Below are 20519 nucleotides of genomic sequence, written 5' to 3'. Positions count from 1 at the left end.
TAACCTCTTTTATTTTAAAACCATTACCCCTTTTTCCTATCACTACATGCCCTTGTAAAAAGTTCCTCTCCAGCTTTCTTGTAGGCCCCGTTTAGGTACTGAATCATTGGGACCCATCCATCCTATGTGGCCCCTCTCACTACATATCCAGGTTGGAGAGAAGGGATATTGGTAAGGACTATGGTAACAAGAGCCTACCGGTTCCAAGGAACTCCCTGTTACTTTTGGCTCCAAATCATGACAGAATGCTCAGCACAATTACTTGACTTTTGAAAAGGTGCTATTAGCAGCTTATGAAGGGCTAGTAGCAACTGAACCTTTGACTCAGGGAAGCAGTATAAAATTACATGTGCCAATACCTATTCTTAAGCCTGTCAGTATCTCTCCCCTGAGAAAATTCATAACTATCCATTGTCAGACTATCCACTAAAAGGTCACAATCAAAGAATGGACAACTGAGGGTTAGATCAAATTTTCATTTTACTCAGGCTGGTAGCTCTGAATTTTAATCAAACTTCCCAGCTTTTTTTTAACATTAGCTTTGCAGAGTTAAAAACTGTTATTAATCTAAGCAAATCCTTATTTCATAGAATACACATAGGTAGAGTCCCAATATTAGTATTTACAGAAGTGTTAATTCCAATTAAACAGCTGTCAATTAGACATGCACAGAGGAAAAAAAATAGATGTTACCCTACACTTTGTCTTTAGATGTACTCCCTAACCTTCCTGATTGTTGATACTACTGATAGAAGATCCTATTCTAGGGTGTTCTCATAAGGAAGATCTGTTCTTCATTATTGTCTTGAACTTCTTCCATTTACATGCCAAGAGTTTTCTAGGAGCAACAGCTTCCAACTAGCCCAGTCTCAGTCTGAACCAGTTTCCCTTAAAAACTGATAGTACATTTTAGGCCATGAGAGAAAATCGATTACAGCTTTTCTTTTCCTGTAGTAAGTGACTTAATTGAGCTTAAGGAAATAGCACTACACTGAAGCATTGGGTTCTGAGCACATCCGAAGCCTGAGGAAAAAGGCTTTCTGGAGGGTTATAAAATACTGTGAAGCTGCAAGAGGGTCTCAAGGAATATTTATGTATATCTTCTCAGGGTCCAACAATTAGCAGGAAAATAGCCGATTGCCAAATGTGTTCAATAACCACTCATGAAACTAAATTTAAATAAATTAGCATTTAAAAAAATTATACTTAACCTTTACAACACATTTTATGACAGTAAGTTCCATAATTTAATATAAAGCTTCATATGAATACTTGTTTTCTTTTAAACCTATTCTGATATTTTACTTGGATGAGATTTGGTTTGTTTTATGAATAATAAAGAATATTTCATCTTCTCTAGAGCACTCATTTATAGACTATTTTATCTCAATTGTGAAGGTGGGGTTTTTTTTAGGGGGGTAGGTGGTGGTTGTTTTTTGGGGGTTTGTTGTGGGGTTTGGGTGGGTTTTTTTCCCCCCTCTCTTTAAAAACGGAGAAGCTACTTAGTATTTAACATTTTTTTCTTCAACTTACCAAAGTCACCATGGAAGCAGGCATCCAGGATCAGTGAAGCATTTGAACTTTGTAATATTAGTAATAAGGTGAAAGGATAGCAGAATACAAAGTATTTAAAAACAAATTAAGAAAAAAAATGCAATAAGAGACAGTTATATTGCCTACAGCCGGTAACTAAGCACCATGCAGCCATGGTATGGAATATCCCATTGGTCAATTTGGGTCAGCTGTCTATACGCAGCTGCTCACTCACTCCCTCCTCACTCAGAGGGATGGGGAGGAGAATCAGAAAAGAATGTAAAACTTGAGGGTTGAGATAAGAACAATTTAATAATTGAAACAAAATAAAACTGATAATAACAATAACAGTTATAATGAAAAGGAGGGAGAAGGGGAGAGAAATGAAAACCAAAGGGAAAGGAGGAAAGAAAACAAGTGATGCACAATACAATTGCTCACCACCCACTGACTGATGCCCAGCCAGTCCCTGAGCAGTGATTAGCAGGCCCCATCCAACCCCCCCCCATTTTATATACTTAGCATGACCTATCATGGTAAAGAATATCCCTTTGGCTAGTTCAGGTCAGCTGTCCTGGCTGTGTCCCCTCCCAATTTCTTGTGCCCCTCCAGCCTTCTCACTGGCAGTGCCCAAGAAACTGAGAAGTCCTTGACTTAGTATAAACATCACCCAGCAACAACTAAAAACATCAGTGTGCTGTCAGCATTGTTCTCACACCAAATCCGAAACACAGCTCTGCACCAGCTTCTAAGAAGAAAATTAACTCTACCCCAGCTGAAACCAGGACACCTATGAAAGAAATACAAGGCTACAGGAAAAATACAAGATCTGTTCAAGGTAGAAGTAAAATTAAGACCTTCCAGTTAACTTCATTATATCTTTTCTGATGTAAAAATTAGAACCAGAATTATTCTTTTATCCAGACTAAGTTTTTCACCATCTGTCAAAAATTCTTAATGTATTTTAGGTAGTGTCTAAAAAAAATCTGAACATGAAGATGGTAAAATCCTTATATAATTAATCTTTAAATCAATATCTGTCACTTGGGGGTTAGAAGCATTAAAGAGAGAAAGCTAGATTTTTGGAAATTACTTATCTCAAATCCATAGTGACTTACTGCCAACAGTCTTTTATCCCTCAGTCTTTCAGGTTTTTTCAGAGAAAAATGTCCATGGTAGAATATATTTTTTTTTAAGCTTATTAGTGAGATGAAATTTAGGAAAATTGTGTCATCTTAGAGTGGAAAGAATTAGCTTACAACTTCACTACTTTTGCACATCAAATCTTTTTGCTCAAATGAATTATCCAAATTTTTAATATCACACTTCTTGTTTGGGCATGACAAGCACCTTACAACAATTTACCTCCTCTTGATACCCCCTTACTTCTCCTTCCTTCCTTATCCAAATATAGTATTAGTGGAATTAAAAACAAAGATCAGGTTTGACATTCTTTTTCTGTTCTTGGAGATCATGTTTATGCCCTCATAATATTGCTCACAGGGAATACTGTGGACATATCTACAGATTATTTAATATTACCCATCTTATGGTGCTCTCTCTATTCCTCTTTCTACTCAGAGCTTCTAAATGTTCTAGCTTTCCCAATTTCAGTAAGTGCAAAATATTCTGCCTGCCTCTTTACTATTAAAAAAAATACCTCATCAAAATCTTCATTACCAGACTTAACTCTTTTTTTTTTTTTCAGGCATTGCTATTTTCAAAAAATAATAATCCTTTTTTCAGGACATTCCAAAGAACTGTTCCAGTTTATGGCTGTTATTCACAATTGGGGCAAAGAAGTATATTTACTCCAAATACATTATTTCAGATGAACAGTTACTTTTCTGACATCCAATATTCCAAAATAGCCTTTATGGCTATAACTTTACATACATTTGTATTATAAACATTCTTTCAAATCTTAAACTAGTTCACCAAATTCTCAATCAGGAATAATCCTCAAACTGTTTAAAAATAAAAGAATTACCACATTTTTTAAAAATAAAGACAGCTCATTACTGGAATAAAAAGTATAATAAAAAATCTGAGATTTGCATAAGAAAAAAATTTACTGCTTGCTGTGGTATCTTATTATAATTTAATGAAGTAGGTACTGATATACCAAAATAATATAAATATATACACCTAGCTTATCAAAGTGGCTTTATTGAAAATGTATACTTTCATTATTTAAAAAGTAAACACATGGGGATTGAGGAGACATTTAGGAACATATGCATTGGTTGTAATTCTGGGAATTAATTACATGTGTACAACAGCAAATCATAAATATAATTATAATACAAAGTTTACTTTGCATTTATCTCTAAGAAACTATTATCTGTACGCTAAGAAAACAGTTTTGAAATTTAACAGGCGCTTGAAGCTAGAACCTAGTTGCTCAACAAAAAAACAACCATAAAACAAAGATAAGGGACATTCACAGTTTATGCCAAGATAATTAAAATAAGTCTGAATTTCTGGAAATAGTATGTTCTTCCAAATGGAAATCAGACATTACTTGGATGTGTTCACATTTTGAGGAGATTAATATTATTTTAAAAATTTGAAGAGCAATTATAAATCATTAAAAGAGCTTTAAAATCTTATTTCCATAGGAAATGGGGCTATTTTAAATTCTGATCTATTTTCAAGCTCTGCCTAATTTGGCATTAATAGGCATGCTGAGATACTTGATGCACATAAAATGATGTTGATGATGTTGTAAGTATAGATTCAGTGTCTGGGCTTTAAAGTACATCAATGTCATAGTGACCGGATCATAGCGTCCTAATACCAGAAAGCTGTTATTCATCAAGTTTTCCCTCAGAAAAAAAATTCCCCCCTTCCCCCCAAGAGGTCTTACACACAGATGCTTAGAACTGTCTAAAGAGTGAGGATGGAGGAGGAACAGGAAATTTCACTTCAAAGTGAAGGTACAATGCTAGTGAAAAGATTTTTAATGCTCCTTCAAAATTATGCTTTGCAATTAAAAAATCATAAATTACACCATGATTAAAAATACACACTGAGCAATGTTGGCATATTTATAAAATTGATTAGAAATACATGTATCAGATTCATTAATTTCCTCATATGAGAAGATAATCCAATTAATACAAGAGACTACACATTAACTGGTCCCTCGATAACTGTTTTTGTATTACATTTCAGAAATACTTTATTGAAACAGTACAAAATATAACATGAAATGGAATACTTCAGTTTTTTATTAAGCACAGCATTTGTCTCCCCTAATATGATCCATTAAGGTTCATAAAACTTCTTTAAAATAATTATAAAATTAAGAAATACAGGATAATCATTCTCCAGCTCAAACCGAAGATTTAATTATCTAAATTATTGCCATGTCTCTTGTAAGAAATTGGGAGGCTAATTTGATAGGAATTAAAATAGAAATCTGACATAACATTCTTAAACATTCTATTTTTCATTTAACTATCTTAACTGAATGTCATATATTGTTATTTATCTTATTAAAATATTGTGATCAGATCTGATTATTAGAAAATCCCTCAAATTTTTACATAACAAAGCCATCTTACCTCTAAAATTTCATGCAGTGTTATCAGTTGTACAGCTGGCTTTTCATAAGAGTTCTGCAAGTATAACCACCCCCCAGCCATATTAACAGAAAACCAATACTAAATAGGAAAAAAGTCTTAATTGACAAAGAAAAATAATCACACAATTATTTCATTGCATAGTACGCAACAGATGAAGACTTTTACTTACATTCAGCCATGACACAAATACAAGGTAGGTTTTTAATAATTCATCCACCAGTTCAATATCATAAACTTTAAATGTAACTAATAATTAAAAAAATGTTAAGATTAATATCAAGTGATTATAGTATATCTACCTGGGTTTACATTTAAATAAAACCAAGTACATCATATTTATACATTCAGTACAGTGCAAAACATTCTGTGAATATGATCTGCTAGGAAAAATAATAATGTTTTTCTTGAACTGTAGAAAATGTTTACAATGAGCTGCAAAGTTGACACAGCTCAAGACTTCAGTTCATAGTGACTTAATATTTTTTCATTATTTTCCAATGAATATGTTTACTCTTACCTTGACTTTAATTTAAAAAAATGGCCAAGTTTAAGAAACAGAATCAGCTAGGGGAAAAATTATTCCTTGATAAAATATCATTTGTACAGCAATCCATTAGAAAATTATTTGTTTTCATTTGCAGCAAGCAAATCAAGCCATTTGCCTATAAATTGATATAGATTCCTTAGGCAATAATGCCAACAAAACTGCTTGTGCTGTTGCATGGTGAACCTGCTTCTTTTATTTTTCAATTTTATCAGTTTTCCCCATCCACTTCAAATTCAACAAAATAAAGGAGATAATACAGCATCGGTGGCTGGTGGCTGCTTACTCAACACTGCTGTTGAATGTGGGCTGACTTAAGTCCTAAGACATTAACAGATGTGCAGAACCTTACACAAACTCCGCTTCTAGAACAGAAGAGGGATACAGGCAATAAAGAAGAATTCATGAAAGGCAAATTCTGGCTCCTTTTTCCATCACAGTTCTTGATATTCTCACCTTCAAAAAGGGGGATATACTGCCTGCTCCATGGAAATCTTGCAAACCATAATGGAGCTAGGGCTCAATAATGCATATCTTTGTGCCTTTATCTTGATATTAGGCTGAGGAAATAGAATCTACACTAAGGAGCTGCAAAAGCTTCCTTGAAGCAATCATGAAGATACTTTGTAGCCTCAGCTGTTGCATTTCTCTGCCCCAAAATATTATTTTAACTTAGGTAGTAGGCTGAATATTCATGTTTCCAAGTTGAAATTAGTTTATGACTTCAGTAATTACTAAAAGTGATATACAAAGAATAAAATCCTAAGGATATTAGTGTAAAGATGTTTGCACTCTCATAGGGCTAATAAACATAATTTGCTAGGTCTAGAATACACATTGTGTATGCTGTTTTATAAAATTGTATTACTTACATATTTTAAGTGTCATCAATATAACAGCATCTCTAATTAATGCTTATAAAGTCACTTTTAAGCAGGCTGCTCAGCATTTATTTAACCTGAAAGGCAACTTCTTTCATGAAATAGATTTGCATAAAGAATATTGCTCAACAAATGACTTTTCATATTTCTTATCTTTTTATCTGAGATACTTTTTAATCTCAGTATTGGGGCCAATTTTGTTTAATATCTTCATTGATGATCTGGATGAGGGGATTAAATGTACCCCTCAGTAAGTTTGAAGATGACACCAAGTTGAGTGGGTGTGTTGATCTGCTTGAGGGTAGGAAGGCTCTGCAGAGGGATCTGGACAGGCTGGATTGATGAGCCAAGGCCAACTGTATAAGGATCAACAAGGCTCAGTGCCGGGTCCTGCAGTGGGTCACAAGAACCCCATGCAACGCTACAGGCTTGGGGAAGAGTGGCTGGAAAGTTGCCTGGCAGAAAAGGACCTGGGAGTGCTGGTTGACAGCTGGCTGAATAGGAATTGGCAGTGTGCCCAGGTGGCCAAGGCGGCCAACAGCATCCTGGCTTGTATCAGAAATAGTGTGGCCAGCAGGACAAAGGAAGTGATTGCCCCCTTTACTCGGCATTGGTGAGGCTGCACCTTGAATACTGTGTCGAGTTTTGGGTCCCTTACTACAAGACAGACATTGAGGTGTTGGAGCGTGTCCAAAGAAGATCAATGAAGCTGGTGAAGGGTCTAGAGAACAAGTCTTATGAGGAGTGGCTGAGGGAACTGAGGTTGTTTAGTCTGGAGAAAAGGAGGCTGAGGGGAGACTTTATCATTCTCTACAACTACCTGAAAGGAGGTTGTAGTGAGGTGTGTGTCAGTCTCTTCTCCCAAGTAACAAGTGATAGGATGAGAGGAAATGGCCTTAAGTTGTGCCAGGGGAGGTTTGGATTGGATATTAGGAGAAGTTTCTTTACTGAAAGGGTGGTGAAGCATTGGAACAGGTTGCCCAGGGAAGTGGTTGAGTCACCATCCATGGACGTATCTAAAAGATGCGTAGATGTGGCACTTACCGACATGGTTTAGCGGTGGACTTGCTAGTGTTAGGTTTATGGTTGAACTCAATCTTTAGGGTCTTTTCCAGCCTAAATGATTCTGTGATTTAAAATGCAAGATAATTCTTACCTCAGTCACTACCTATACTAAAGGTGCTGGGCCGTGGCAACAGAAGCTAACCTGAGCTGCTGTGATTCAGTTTTCCCTCCCACTCCCAGATGCAGGTGTCTGGTGAAAGGAGGGTGGAACAAGAACAGCTAGGTTTGGAGCCATTCACACTGCTGTGGAATCATGCCCTAAAGGCTTCAGCCCTGCACATCTGTGGTCACACAAAGCTATTGATAGAACAAGAAGTTTCCATGAAGCAAAGCAAAATTACTGACATACAGAGTTAAGAGTTCTATGCTTCCAGAGTGTTTAACAAAGCTGATAATAGATGTGAATAATAGGTTCCTCCACATCAATGTAGCAGGAAATTTCATTGTTAATGCCTACAATATGTATTTTTGACACATTAAAGAAAATAATATAGGTGAAAATGGCTGTCTCTCCTGCCCTCGCAGTTAATCACATAGATGCAGATTATGGAGGATCTGCAGTTGAACCAGTGAGATCCAACTGAGTCAAAACATATAGAAGAAACTATGAATTTAAAAGGAGTGGAAAGAAAGAAAAAGACTGATCAGAAAGTAAACTGTGTTTAAGAGTTCATGAAGAGCATAAATTTCCTAGCAAGGTCTTATCTTCTATTAGTTTTAATTTTATTTATCAAAATAAATTTTACTTTTAAGTAAAAAAAAAAAAAAAAGGTAGAAGGTAAGCTTCTGTGATCAGGGGAAGGGTAGATTAATCTCAAACACCTTGGGTGATAATTTTTTTCTTTAGATTTTAATAAGGAAAATTGCACAGAAAAGAAACAAAGGCAGGTTAACTAATCAGAAGTTCTGACAGTCAGTATAACATAGGCTGAGAAAATTCAAGCAGTTGAGTTTTGCTCTGGGGAAGAAGATTTTATGTAAAATCTTCCACAGAATTCCAAGACACACAGAGGAATTAACTGTTTCTTATATTTAAAACTCAACTAGATATGAACATGAGCAACTTGATCCAACTTTGAAATTGGCACTACCTTGATGATGGGGTTGGATTGGAAGATCTCCAGAGGTCACTTCCAGCCTGAATTTTTCAATGACATCACACATATGGAGCAAATGGACTGATGTATCTCATTATAGGAAATATATTTTTAAGGAAACAATAATGATATATATGGGAAAAATGGACAACTACTTAAAATGCACCTGGAAAGCTATTAGTGTTTGAAGAGACATGTCCCAGAACAATTGTAAGATGAATAAGAACCAGCAAATAGGTAGATGACATATCAGGCTGAAATCAGGAAACGTGATTGAAAGAAGACTTAATTAAATCCCTGAAGCTTCAATTTCTTAATTATGGAACAAAATGTAGGGGTAATCATATTTAGTAATAGCAGGAAAATGGAAGTCATTGATATGCGGAAGAACTGAAATAGAATAGAATAAGATGTGAATGACTTTGAAGATGGACATCATGCCTCAAAGACTGCATTTGGTATTTCTATATGCAAAATATGTACTTCTATGCAAAACTAAGACTTTTAAAATTATTATTAGAAGCTCAAGGTTCATCAGTTGGAAATAACATGAAGAAAAAGACAAGGGTGTAATTAGCTGCTTTAGTGACGACTATGAGCTAGCAGTTTTGTTTATAATGTTGGTTTCTACCAGGTTATAAAAAAGATGAATCCAAATGGAAGCAAATATAGAAAATGGGCATTATCAGGATAAGTCAGGGAAATGAAAAACTATTTTACAGAAGGAGAACAAGAAAGCTTTGCTAGTTCAGTTAGCAAAACAAAGAAAGAGTGAGGATAATATTGCTGTCTATAAATACATTAGGAGAAATAAACACAAGAGCGAGCTATTCTAAGGACAGTACTGGTGTAAGAATACATGAAACTGTGTTAAACAAATAAATTTAGACTGGAAATTAGGAGACAGTTACTAACCAGAGTACTGAGGCACTAGAACAAACTCCAATAGGAACAGTAGTAACAAAAATAATGTTTTAAAATGGAGCTCAATTATGGTATTAAAGACATTATGTGGTTGTCTGCAATAACAGAGAACCAGATTCAAGAAATTATTTTTATTTCTGTGTTCTAAAGTGTCTGAAATACAAGTCAACCTCCATCTATTTTGTAGCTATTTTGTAACTATTCTTTCAAATGGTAACAGTAGACTTTGAATTTATTATGCAAACTACTCCCCAACTGCCTATTTTCCCTAAAGTTTTAAGATAATTTTTGGGCCAGTTTGCCTGAAGAGAGACTGGCAGTTAAAATTCTAAATTACACTGTAATTATAAAAGCTTGTCCTTATTATTGTTCCAAAAAATTGTTAAGACAATTAAAATTTGCTTTGCCAAGGAAAATATGAATCCACTTGCCTAGTCCATTAAAAAAAAAAAAGTGGAATAATTTGCAGTGAAGCCCTCATCATCTCCAAATTTGGCACAGATTGCAGTTCAGTAAGAAACACAATATATTGCTATGCACCTTATTTGGTAAAGTATATATATGTTAAAAAAGAAAATACCCAGCTGGGAACAGCCTTAAATAATATAGGCCAACTTGAAAAATATCAATTAAACAAAGTATCAGCTGTAAGAACTATGGTTATTTCAAAATACAACTGATGATTCTGTGTTAGTGACTTTAAAAATATATTATGTGTAATTAAATAAAATTTGAACATTCCAAATTTAATAGTTATCAAGAAAGTCTTACCTTTTTCTTTTTAGCACTTCCACCATTCTGTGGAAGGGGAAAATGTTCTAGGAATTCACCCAAAGCATGCAAGAGCTCTTCCTTAGATGTCGTTAGTTTCAACATTTTATTTTTCAGTTCTTGAAATGCTCTGGTATCCAAAGTAATAGTAAAAAGACAGCAATAGAAAATTAAATTCAAGAAAATAATTAAAAAGTTCTTCTTAAGTAAAAAAAATCCCTTATTTTCTATTGTTATAAGTTCAACATCTTGAATCACAGGATATAAGCAGATTGTAGCAATATTTTCCATGTTTGAAATATGCATGTGGTGGGTTGACCTTGGCTGGACACCATGTGCCCACCAAGCTGCTCTATCACTCCCCTCCTTAGCTGAAAGGGGAGGGGGAGGGGGGAGTAAGATGGAAAAAGCCTTGTGGGTCAAGATAAAGGCAGTTTAATGAAGGAATAGCAAATGTCGCACATGCAGAAGCAAAGGAAAACAAAAGTTATTCCCTACTTCCCATCAGCAGGCAATGTTCAGCCACTTCCCAAGAAGCAGGGCTTCAGTACAGGTGGTGGTTGCTCTGAAAGACAAATATCATAAATAACAAATGTCCTCCCTTCCTCCTCCTTTCTCTTAGCTTTTATATCTGAGCAGACATCATATGGTATGGAATGTCTCATTGGTCACTTTGGGTCAGCTGTCCTGACTATGTCCCCTCCCAAGATCTTGCCCACTCCCAGCCTACTGGTGAGGGGGAGGGATGTTGCAGAGATAGCCTTGATGCTGTGTGAGCACTGCTCAGCAATAGCCAAAACACTGGTGTGTTACCACCACCTTTCTAGCTACCAATACAAAGCACAGCACTGTGAGGGCTGCTACTGGGATCAGCCAGACCCAATACAGCATTACTGAGTTATTGTTTAATTTATTTAACAAGTAGTATGTTTTTAAGTTAGTATGCTCAGTTGCTCTTGTTGATATTTAAATTCTTCAATATAAAAAACCTCAACACTCTAGAAATACCATTTTTCAGAAAACATACAACTTGTTTTTTCATGTCTTCTTCAATTCTGATAAGAGCATTTAGTATCTGCTCTTGTTTCTCATGCCACTGCTGTTCTCTTTGAAACATGAAATGTAGGAAATGGCACAATAGAGTTTTCCTGGACAGTGAAAAAAACCAAGGTGTGGTAAAAAAAAAGCTTACAGCGTTCATACGTCCAAATTATTGTATTGCCTTTTCAGGTAGTCTTCTTTTTTTTTTTTTTTTATTCTTTGACTTAACTGCTGAAAGCACCATTTCAAGATAATTCTTTACTTTCTGTAACTATAAAAAAAGCAATAATTAACCTACAGTTTGCAGAATCTGGAAAAACTCAACAAAATATTTGCAGATTTCCACAGAACTCTACATCTAAGAATACAGACTCTTCTGTGTAACATATAATGTTATGGTATTTTATATAAAATTATGAAATGAAATAATAAAGTTTTTTTTTTGTTTAAAAAAAAACACATTCATTACAACTAGGAAATTTTAGTAATTATAATACAAGGCAAGAAAAACATTAAAACAATAATGCCTGAGGAAACATACACAGTATCTTAGCAGTAGTCCACCACAGGAGTAGTCATAGGAAAATCTAGCAATTGTATATACTTTTTTCATTTTTTTAACAAAAGTTTATCATCTCTTAACAAAAAGAATTAGCTCTTCTTTTCCTAATGCTACCAGTACATCTGGATTGGTAGAAATTACTGAAAAATAAAATGAATTTTTTTTCTTCTTTTTTTTTTTTTGCATTGTATGATGCGGACTTCTTTATACTGAAAATCAGCCTGGCTAGAGAGAAATTTGCATAGCTTCTAAAAACTAGCTTGGCTATCAGCAGCAGTTTAACCACATTTTGTGGTGTCCTGCTGGGCTAATCTACTGTTACTTTTCAGCAAATTAAATTAGACTGAAAAAAGTGTGGTGTTAATACTTCTGCGTTATTTTTTTGTACCTGAAATAGTTCTGGTACATAATATTGAAATGTGAAGTACAGTTATACTTCAAGATAAGCAAGCCTGATTTTTCAGTGGAAAGGATTCCATCAACATTACCAACATGGGCAATCAAATTCCTCCAGTCTTCCAATTCCTTGTAAAACAGCCTTCCAACTGTTTGATCAGGATTGTAAAACCTATCAGATTTAAAGAACTTACAAAGCAAGGCATGATCCTTACTGTTCACAAGAACAGCAACACATAGGGAGACGAAAGGCCCAGCAAGGCAAATATCCTAACTCCAACCCTGAGCAACAGCAGTACTTGAGGGAAAATATGGTACTATTCAAAGATGTGGTAACATTTCCCCAGAATGCTTCTGCAAAACACAGTGATTTACAGCTCATGGATTTTCTGAATAAAAAGTGAGTTGCTATATTTAATAGCCTTTAATGGACTCCAAGCAATTCTTAATTCCATGTCAACTTGCAGCATCTGGATAAATGTATGACTTTTGGAAAAAGTGAAGCATTTGAGCCTCTCTTTTAACAGGAGAAATGAAAGCTACTCTAAGAGATTTAAATCTTAATGCGATGGGGATATTTTTTGTACAAGCTTGGGCTTCAAATCTCCAATTTTAACAAAAATAATTACTTCAGTAAAAGGTTTTCCTTTAACAAAAGGGAAAAACCTTAACCTTCTCATAAAAGCATTAAATGTCTCCTAAATACAGTGCAGTTGATTTCATAACTTTATAAAGTATTTTGTTTGATAAAGTATATAGTTATAGTATTTATAGCTTTATATTACACAAATTTTGAGATTAGTAGTTTTAAAAGCAGTGTTTGTTCAGAGATGAAAATCAGCGAAACTACTGAGTTCAAAATACATTAAATTACATGTCACAATAAAATCCCTTTTACTTAGAGAATTACTGTCTCTAAATCTTGACCAAAAAAAATTGAGTCCTCCCAAATTAAGCTTATGTTTAAGAGCTGTGGGAGGTAGCAGTCTGTACTATTATTAGAGCAAAATTTTAATGACACAAATATACTACATACACATGATAAAATTCATTGGTGTGTTTTTGTTCAGATTCACTGGCATATTTGAAGAAACCCATACAACTCTTCCCCCCACCCCCTGTGATTATCATGACCCCTCACTATCCGGAATTCTCAATTTCCACTATCGGTTTCTGACACTTTAGTGTTAAATACCTTATCCTGAGTATGTGATTCCCATTCAATAGTATTGCAGATTGTGTATCAGAATAGGAAGCCACATCTTCCCAGGAAAGAAATCACTAACCCTTATTTAGTGAAGGGACAGCACATATCATAAGACAATGGGTCAATGCATTTATGGCAGCTGCTTTTAAAAAAAGCAGTTAAAGCTTTTTCAGGTAGGAATCACTACACTTGCAAAAATCAAATGTCACAAACAGAATTTCCTAGTGATATATAGTACAGTTACTAAGCAAAATACTACCAGATGCTAGGAATGTAAAAGCAACTACTATGCACATGTTTATATAGAAACTCCTATTAAAATAATAATAATTTGGCATAATACTGATATTTTGCAAAAAAAACCAGAAATCATGCAGAGTTAAACTGTTTTATACAGTTTAAGATATGGTTGCTTCCACTTCCTAATTTTGCAGAGGTAAAATTTAAATTCTAATTTTACGAGTCAAATGCTTGTTAAAAAGTTTTAAATTAGTCAATTTAGCAGCTCTAGAGGTAAATAAATAGTACCAGAAATTGAGAAAGAGCAATTAAAAGCTTTGTAAAAATAAAATTTGCATTGTGGATTCAGGTCTGTGTACTAATATTTTGCCCAAAGAAATGTAGAACTGCCAAGTTATAACCTCTGCAAATAAGGTTTAAAATTGAAATGCTGACAGGCCCGCACTTATAAGAAATGAACTGGCCATTACTAAAATCAGAAACAAAACTAATAAGACAGTCTGACATTCATGCTCTATTAGTAAATTTATGAAATTAGTATTTCTGCTATTCCTATTTAGGTTCATTTAAGGTTCATTCATTAGTGTCTATTTCAGCATTGCAAACTTGCATTTAGCCTTCTTAGTAATTCAGATTCTCCCCTTCTGACTAGAAAAGAATGATTTAATATTGTGAAAAATTTCTTCACTGAAAGGATTGTCAAGCATTGGAACAGGCTGCCCAGGAAGTGGCTGAGTCACCATCCCTGGAAGTAATTAGACATGTAGACATGGCACTTAGGGACATGGTTTAGTGGTGGACTTGGCAGTTTTAGGTTTACAGTTGGACTTGATGATTTTAAGGGTCTTTTCCAACCTAAATGATTCTATGATTCAGACATTTTCAACTAAGTAATTTCTCCTTCAAAACAAACAATAGGTAGAAAGATGGACACAGAAGATGTAAGCACAGTAGACTCTTCAATTTTATACAAGCACTATAACTCTATTCAAATTCTTAGCAGCAACTTCTTTTTCCTTCCCTCAGAAAGGTAGCCAAAAAGCCAAAGCTTTGATTGCAAAATATTATTTGCATTATAATACACATAATTTTGTACTAGAGAAATGCTCTAAGATTTCTAATAATAAATCTTATGACCTGGGAACAAGTAAGAATGGTTGAGCAAAGCAACTCAGCAAGCCAATAAAAATAGATCATCCCAAGAATATTATTAAGCAAATAGCTCAAAGTTTAAACTAATTACATATTTTAGTAAAGAAACCTAACATCTTCAGGTATTATTACCCAGATAAAACATGTGGTTTCAATTCATTTACTTTAAGCCAGCAACTTATTCATGAACAGCAACCAAGAACAAGTATTTTCCAAATTCAATCAATGTCATACACTTGGTCTACATACCTCTAAGAAGCATTTGAGGCTGACCATTCTTAGAGACAGGCTTACAGAGCACATGAACTATGAATTTATTTAATAGAGCAACAATATTTATAAGAAAGAAGAATATTTTTTTTCTAGCTTGATCATGATATGCAGCAAGTATATGAACTTGGAAAGAAACTGAAGTGACTTTAATGTTCATCTGAAAATGCATTTCAGTTTGCCCAAATGACAAAGTATTGGAATTCACCATTTGCTGTCTACAACACATTTTGTCATTTTAGAAATGCTAAAAACCCCAAGCTTCTTCTGGCTTAAAAATATTCAAATGAGTCAATGTATCCATTTAAAAATAATTTTTACTGGGTTGAAAGGTACCAACGGGTCCTTAACAGGAAACAAAATATAAATTCTACCAGAATACTAATGATAATGCAGTGTAAACTGTTTTAGGAGTCTCCACAAATGAAAGACCAAATTACTCACATTTAGATTCCGAATGGTTCTGTTTTCAGTGTCTAGCCACATCAGCTTTGCAACAAGAGTGAAATCAGTTAGCACTGATGCTTATGTACAGAAGGCACTTTTAAGAACTAAGGAATTTGTACTGATAATTCCTAACAACTATAAAAGCTACCACTTGTCTCAGTGGTTTGTGCTTCTTGGGATCAATAAGCAATCTGGATTCCTGTGCTGTTAAAATAAACTGAAGCATCTTTTACTACTTTTTCTTACCTGAAATCTTGACCCTTGTTAAATCCAACCTAGATTTTTATTAGAGTGTAATGGGCTTACTGCTAAAAGGTTTATTTCAAAGTTTCAGCTAGTACATCATAATATAAGCACTTCTGTGAAGTATTAATAATGATATACAAAAATTCAAAGGAAGTATGGTTAAAATATGTCTGAGTAAATTATTGTTAGCTTATTAGCAGTACTTGCAAAGATAGAAAATATATCAGCTTCTTAAAAGACGAAATGAAGACAACATTCTTTGACAAAGTAGCTCTGTCTTAAAAAGGAAGTACAAATAGAAGGAGAAGAAACAAGCACAGAAAGGAAAAAAACTGAAGGAGGGTAACAGCATAATGAACTTTTATTTAGGGCAAAACATTTTAGGAGATGTGCTAACAGTTCTTTTCTGACTGATGAATGGTGATACCAATTATGCATTTATTTGTCCAGAATCATAATATTAAGTTATAGTATAATTCACTTTAGTTCTAAGTGAATTTAGAATGGAAAGTGCTAAAAGGATACAGAAATGAAACATACATGCTATTGTGGGAAATATTTAAATAGTTACAGCATAATAATACAAAATAGCAGACATTCAATATATACACAGTTTAAGATGCCTAGATGAATGGGACTTTGCAGAAGTTTATACAAGTATACCTTACATGTAAGTGGTTACTTTCAGCACTTCTTTTTTTGCCATTGGTTATACTCTGCTGTTAAAGCTTTCACTGGTATCATTAACAAGGAAAGCTGTATAACAAGAAAAGAAGCATCCTGAATTGTGCCAAGTTGCACTGGAGTAAAATGAGACAGAATGGGATAGAAATCAAATTATTAAGTTTACACAAAACAAAAGAGCATCTATCACAAAAGACCACTTATTTCTTTAAAGGATTCAAAAAGCCACTTGAAAGGATCAAGAAATGTTTTGGTTTTTTTTTTTTTTTTTAAAGGGGGAAATCAGAAGTAGAGTTGAAATTTTTCCCTTAATTTCCTCTGGAATATTAGACAATTACCACAACTGAAGATGAGCCACTAAAAGCAATGACAATACTTCACATCCACACTCCTCCTTAGATGCATGGTTGATACACATTTAAGGTTAAATGGACTGTGACTGGTATGTGTGATCACTAAACCAAAGATTGTCTTCCAAAAAAATCAGTAGTCAAATATATCTTCTGTCAAAATCACATCTGTGGACTCAACAAAAATCCTTTTGAACTACTGTTCTAGCATACTGTAATCACTGAAAATATAGAAGCAATCAGACAAAACATCAGTTCAGGAAAGTTGATGAAGAAAACCCCAAACTAAACAACTGTTAAAAAATGTACTTACTTTAATATTGTCCTATGAACTGGAGAAACGATATATTAATTATTACTATTCCACTTCCTGAAATTGGGGACTGCATTTATAATTTTTCTTCAAATACATTATATTACATATAGATATCATATTACAAGTAATCTGATAAGAAATTAAGCACTCATTTAAATACAAAAGGTACTGTTGGTATGGTGAAGCATTCCGTAAAAGGCACTGCAGATTGTATTTGGCTTTTCATCAATTAAAAAAAAAAAAAAAAAAGAGAGAAAAACGTGCCAAGAATCATCAGCCATGTTCTCATAATAAAAATATCAAGAACTGAAAACTTAAGTTTTGCTTTTCACTACTCAACTTTGTAAAGTGCATCTTCCAAAGATAACCTTTTAAAATAAAGGAAAAGAACACAAAACAAAAAGAAATAATCACCAGACAAACATTTCTTATTTTCCAAATCAGGCAGTGTGGTGAAAATTTATTAAATTGATTACTACTTATGAAAAAGCATTTGTCTTTAATTAGGGATCACTTAACTTGGACAGGGAGGTCAGGGAGCTCAAGGACAACTTTAATGAGCAGGTGGTGTTTGTCTTGAGCCCCCTGAACAAGCAACACATGATCAGGACCACCCAGACAATAAATATTGTGTGCAGCTGTGTCATGACAATATCTCCACTATGCTTGGGCATCTGGTTAATGTTCCTAGCATGTGTGAAACTTATGAATCATGTGACAGTGCACACCTGCACTTAGCCTAAACTTAAAACTTTGCATACACTAGGTGTGTAAACTATTTTTGTTTTTCGCTGAGTATAAAGGTGAGCAAGCTCCAGGACTCGCCAGAAGCCTCACCTACAGGTAGATGCGCTATGAAGGAATTTTCCCAGTTACAGAGAGACTCCTGGCACAGGCTGCAACAGGGCTTCCCAGCCAAAGTGTGGGCCTGGATGATGTTAAGGTGGTGATTGGTGATGTATCCTTTTCTTAGTCTCTGTGACACTTTGCAGTAACAATCTGATGCTTTGCTTCTATTGCTCTTTTATCATATTGTGCATAATAACTAGTACTATTTCCTTTTATCATATTGCATGCTATTTTCCTTTATACTGTAATATAATAAACTGCATTTATTCTTATATTTTATTTAGAATTAATTTCTGCTTGTTATCCAGTCAATCACCAAAACAGGTGGTATCATCTCCTTCATAATACTGGAGCACTATTCTTGACAATACTATCAGCTCATTCCTTGATCCTTTAAACTTGATAAAAAAGGATGTATGAAATGTTCTGGATATTTCAGTAACTGGACAAAAACCTTACAACTAAATTAATATTACCATTCAGATACTTTAAATCAAGGACAGTCTTTTCAACAGACAAAGGCATACAACAAATACATATATCAGATGTCTCTCTCTCATACCCTATATATTCCCAGCAAAATATGCTGTTCAGTAAGCATACTATTACATTGTAGACTAGAATCAGTCCTCAACCTTAAAGCATAAAACCACATAGAATACATTTGAAGACTGCAATCTTGAAGTGATTAAGGAGTGAACATTAGTGACAAGGTCAATGGCAAGGAAAAAACCTTGGTTTTAGGTTATTAGGTTTAGGTTATATTAGTTATTAGGGAAAAGTTGATATGGGGAAAGACACTGAACAGATGAAGAGCATGAGAAACTGGGCAGAGTCATGGACAATGACAAAGGCTGAATGGAGAAGCTGCTGTCAAGTTCACACACTTGGTGCTACCATTCTGGCTCTCCAAACAGAGCAATCACAGTATAATACACATTTTCTGTTTCAACTCCTCTAGCAGGGCAACATACCATACACTTCAAAAATGGTCTGATTTTTAGGAGTGCTCTACATCAGCTCCCATTGACTGCAATGGGAAGTATATAAAGTCTGAAATTCAGGCCACCATAGATATCCAAGGCTTCAGCAGGAGACACCTGCTAAACTCTTTCTTGTTTTATAACTTTCAGCAATTTATCCTGCCACATGACAGGGCAAAATGCATTCTACTAAGCAATAAAACTCCTAAGCAGTACTTTGGAACTGAACACAATATAGGATTTCTCCAATAAAAATTGCTAATACTGACACAGTTATTGGAACATTACATCATAAACCATATAACCTGAGGAGCTAACTCAATGGCTATTAGTTCTTTAAACTTTTTGCTGAAACATGCTTGCATCCAACAATCAAAGTAATAAAAATTCTACTGCTTTTATCAACTTCCCAAAACAACACACATTATCATTTCCTGTATTGTTTTGGGGATGCTGGAAACTAGATACAAGATTTCAAAGATTTTCAATTAAATTCAAAATAATAAACATTCTAACTTCCCTTCTAATCTGAAAATTTCCAAGAAAGTTTACATCCTCTGAAGTGGTGCCAAACAAAAACTTCTGCTAATAACTTATTACAACACTTCAGAAACCTAGATACAGGATTCCCTACCACTTGTTCAATATTAAGATACACATTGTGCCAATTTCTTAACAACATAAACAAGTGTTAAATTTATGTGTAACAGCAAAAGCTTATCTTTCCTGGGATTCTTGTAAATAAAAAACTCACTATAAAATGTTGTTATTACTGGTATATTGGACCATATATTGAGAGAGATCAATTTTATTCTTGAGAATGTAACTGTCAACTTGCATGCATGTATACTAAGAGCATCATCTTTCACTTCCCATTCTCTCTCCTTTAAGATCCAAAGTACTTGTGAACAGCAGTTGAATCTCATCTTGCACGAGGCTAAAGAGAAAAGGATCTCAAGTCTCAGTCTGCTGGTACTACCAAAACACAAGTAAATTGTTTATATTTTCTGTAGTTTTAACATATTCTACTTAAATAAATCATAACATCAGCACACTGTAAACAGTTTGACACTGCAAGGCATTCTTCACCCTTGCCACCACTTCTACCTTTTTTTTTTTGGTGGTGGTGGTTTCTTTGGAGGGGGTGAGGTAAGCATGCAGTGAAGGATGGAGAGACAAACAAAAAAAAGCTGAGAAAAGTTTACAATAAATCTAGTCCAACACTCATGATTTGCATACCTCTTCCATCTGCTTCCATATACTCTCACATTCATCCAAGAGTTCTTCCTTGGTATCTACAGGACAAACTGTAGTATCTTGGTATCTACAGGACAAATTGATGATTTCTGGTAATTTTTCAGCCTATTAACA

At 34.4% G+C, this 20519-nt stretch overlaps 1 long non-coding RNA gene across 3 annotated transcripts; it reads right to left on the bottom strand.

Annotated features, from left to right (window-relative positions):
- Positions 1 to 1826: 1826 nt before the first annotated feature.
- LOC129783127 (uncharacterized) lies at positions 1827 to 17341 on the bottom strand. 3 transcript variants are annotated; one of them, XR_008745115.1, is made up of 5 exons: positions 15718 to 17341; positions 11598 to 11717; positions 10904 to 10970; positions 10406 to 10535; positions 1827 to 9100 (listed from the first exon to the last, which is right to left on the bottom strand). It is a non-coding gene; the product is annotated as an uncharacterized LOC129783127 (long non-coding RNA). The 3 variants fall into 3 exon arrangements; XR_008745116.1 differs by having other exon boundaries at positions 1827 to 6032; XR_008745114.1 differs by having other exon boundaries at positions 1827 to 5156.
- Positions 17342 to 20519: the final 3178 nt, after the last annotated feature.

Source organism: Falco peregrinus, chromosome W (assembly GCF_023634155.1).
Source record: "Falco peregrinus isolate bFalPer1 chromosome W, bFalPer1.pri, whole genome shotgun sequence".
NCBI lineage: Eukaryota > Metazoa > Chordata > Aves > Falconiformes > Falconidae > Falco > Falco peregrinus.
The sequence above is the reverse complement of the archived record's forward strand: the minus strand, read 5'-3'. Positions and strand labels throughout refer to the sequence as shown.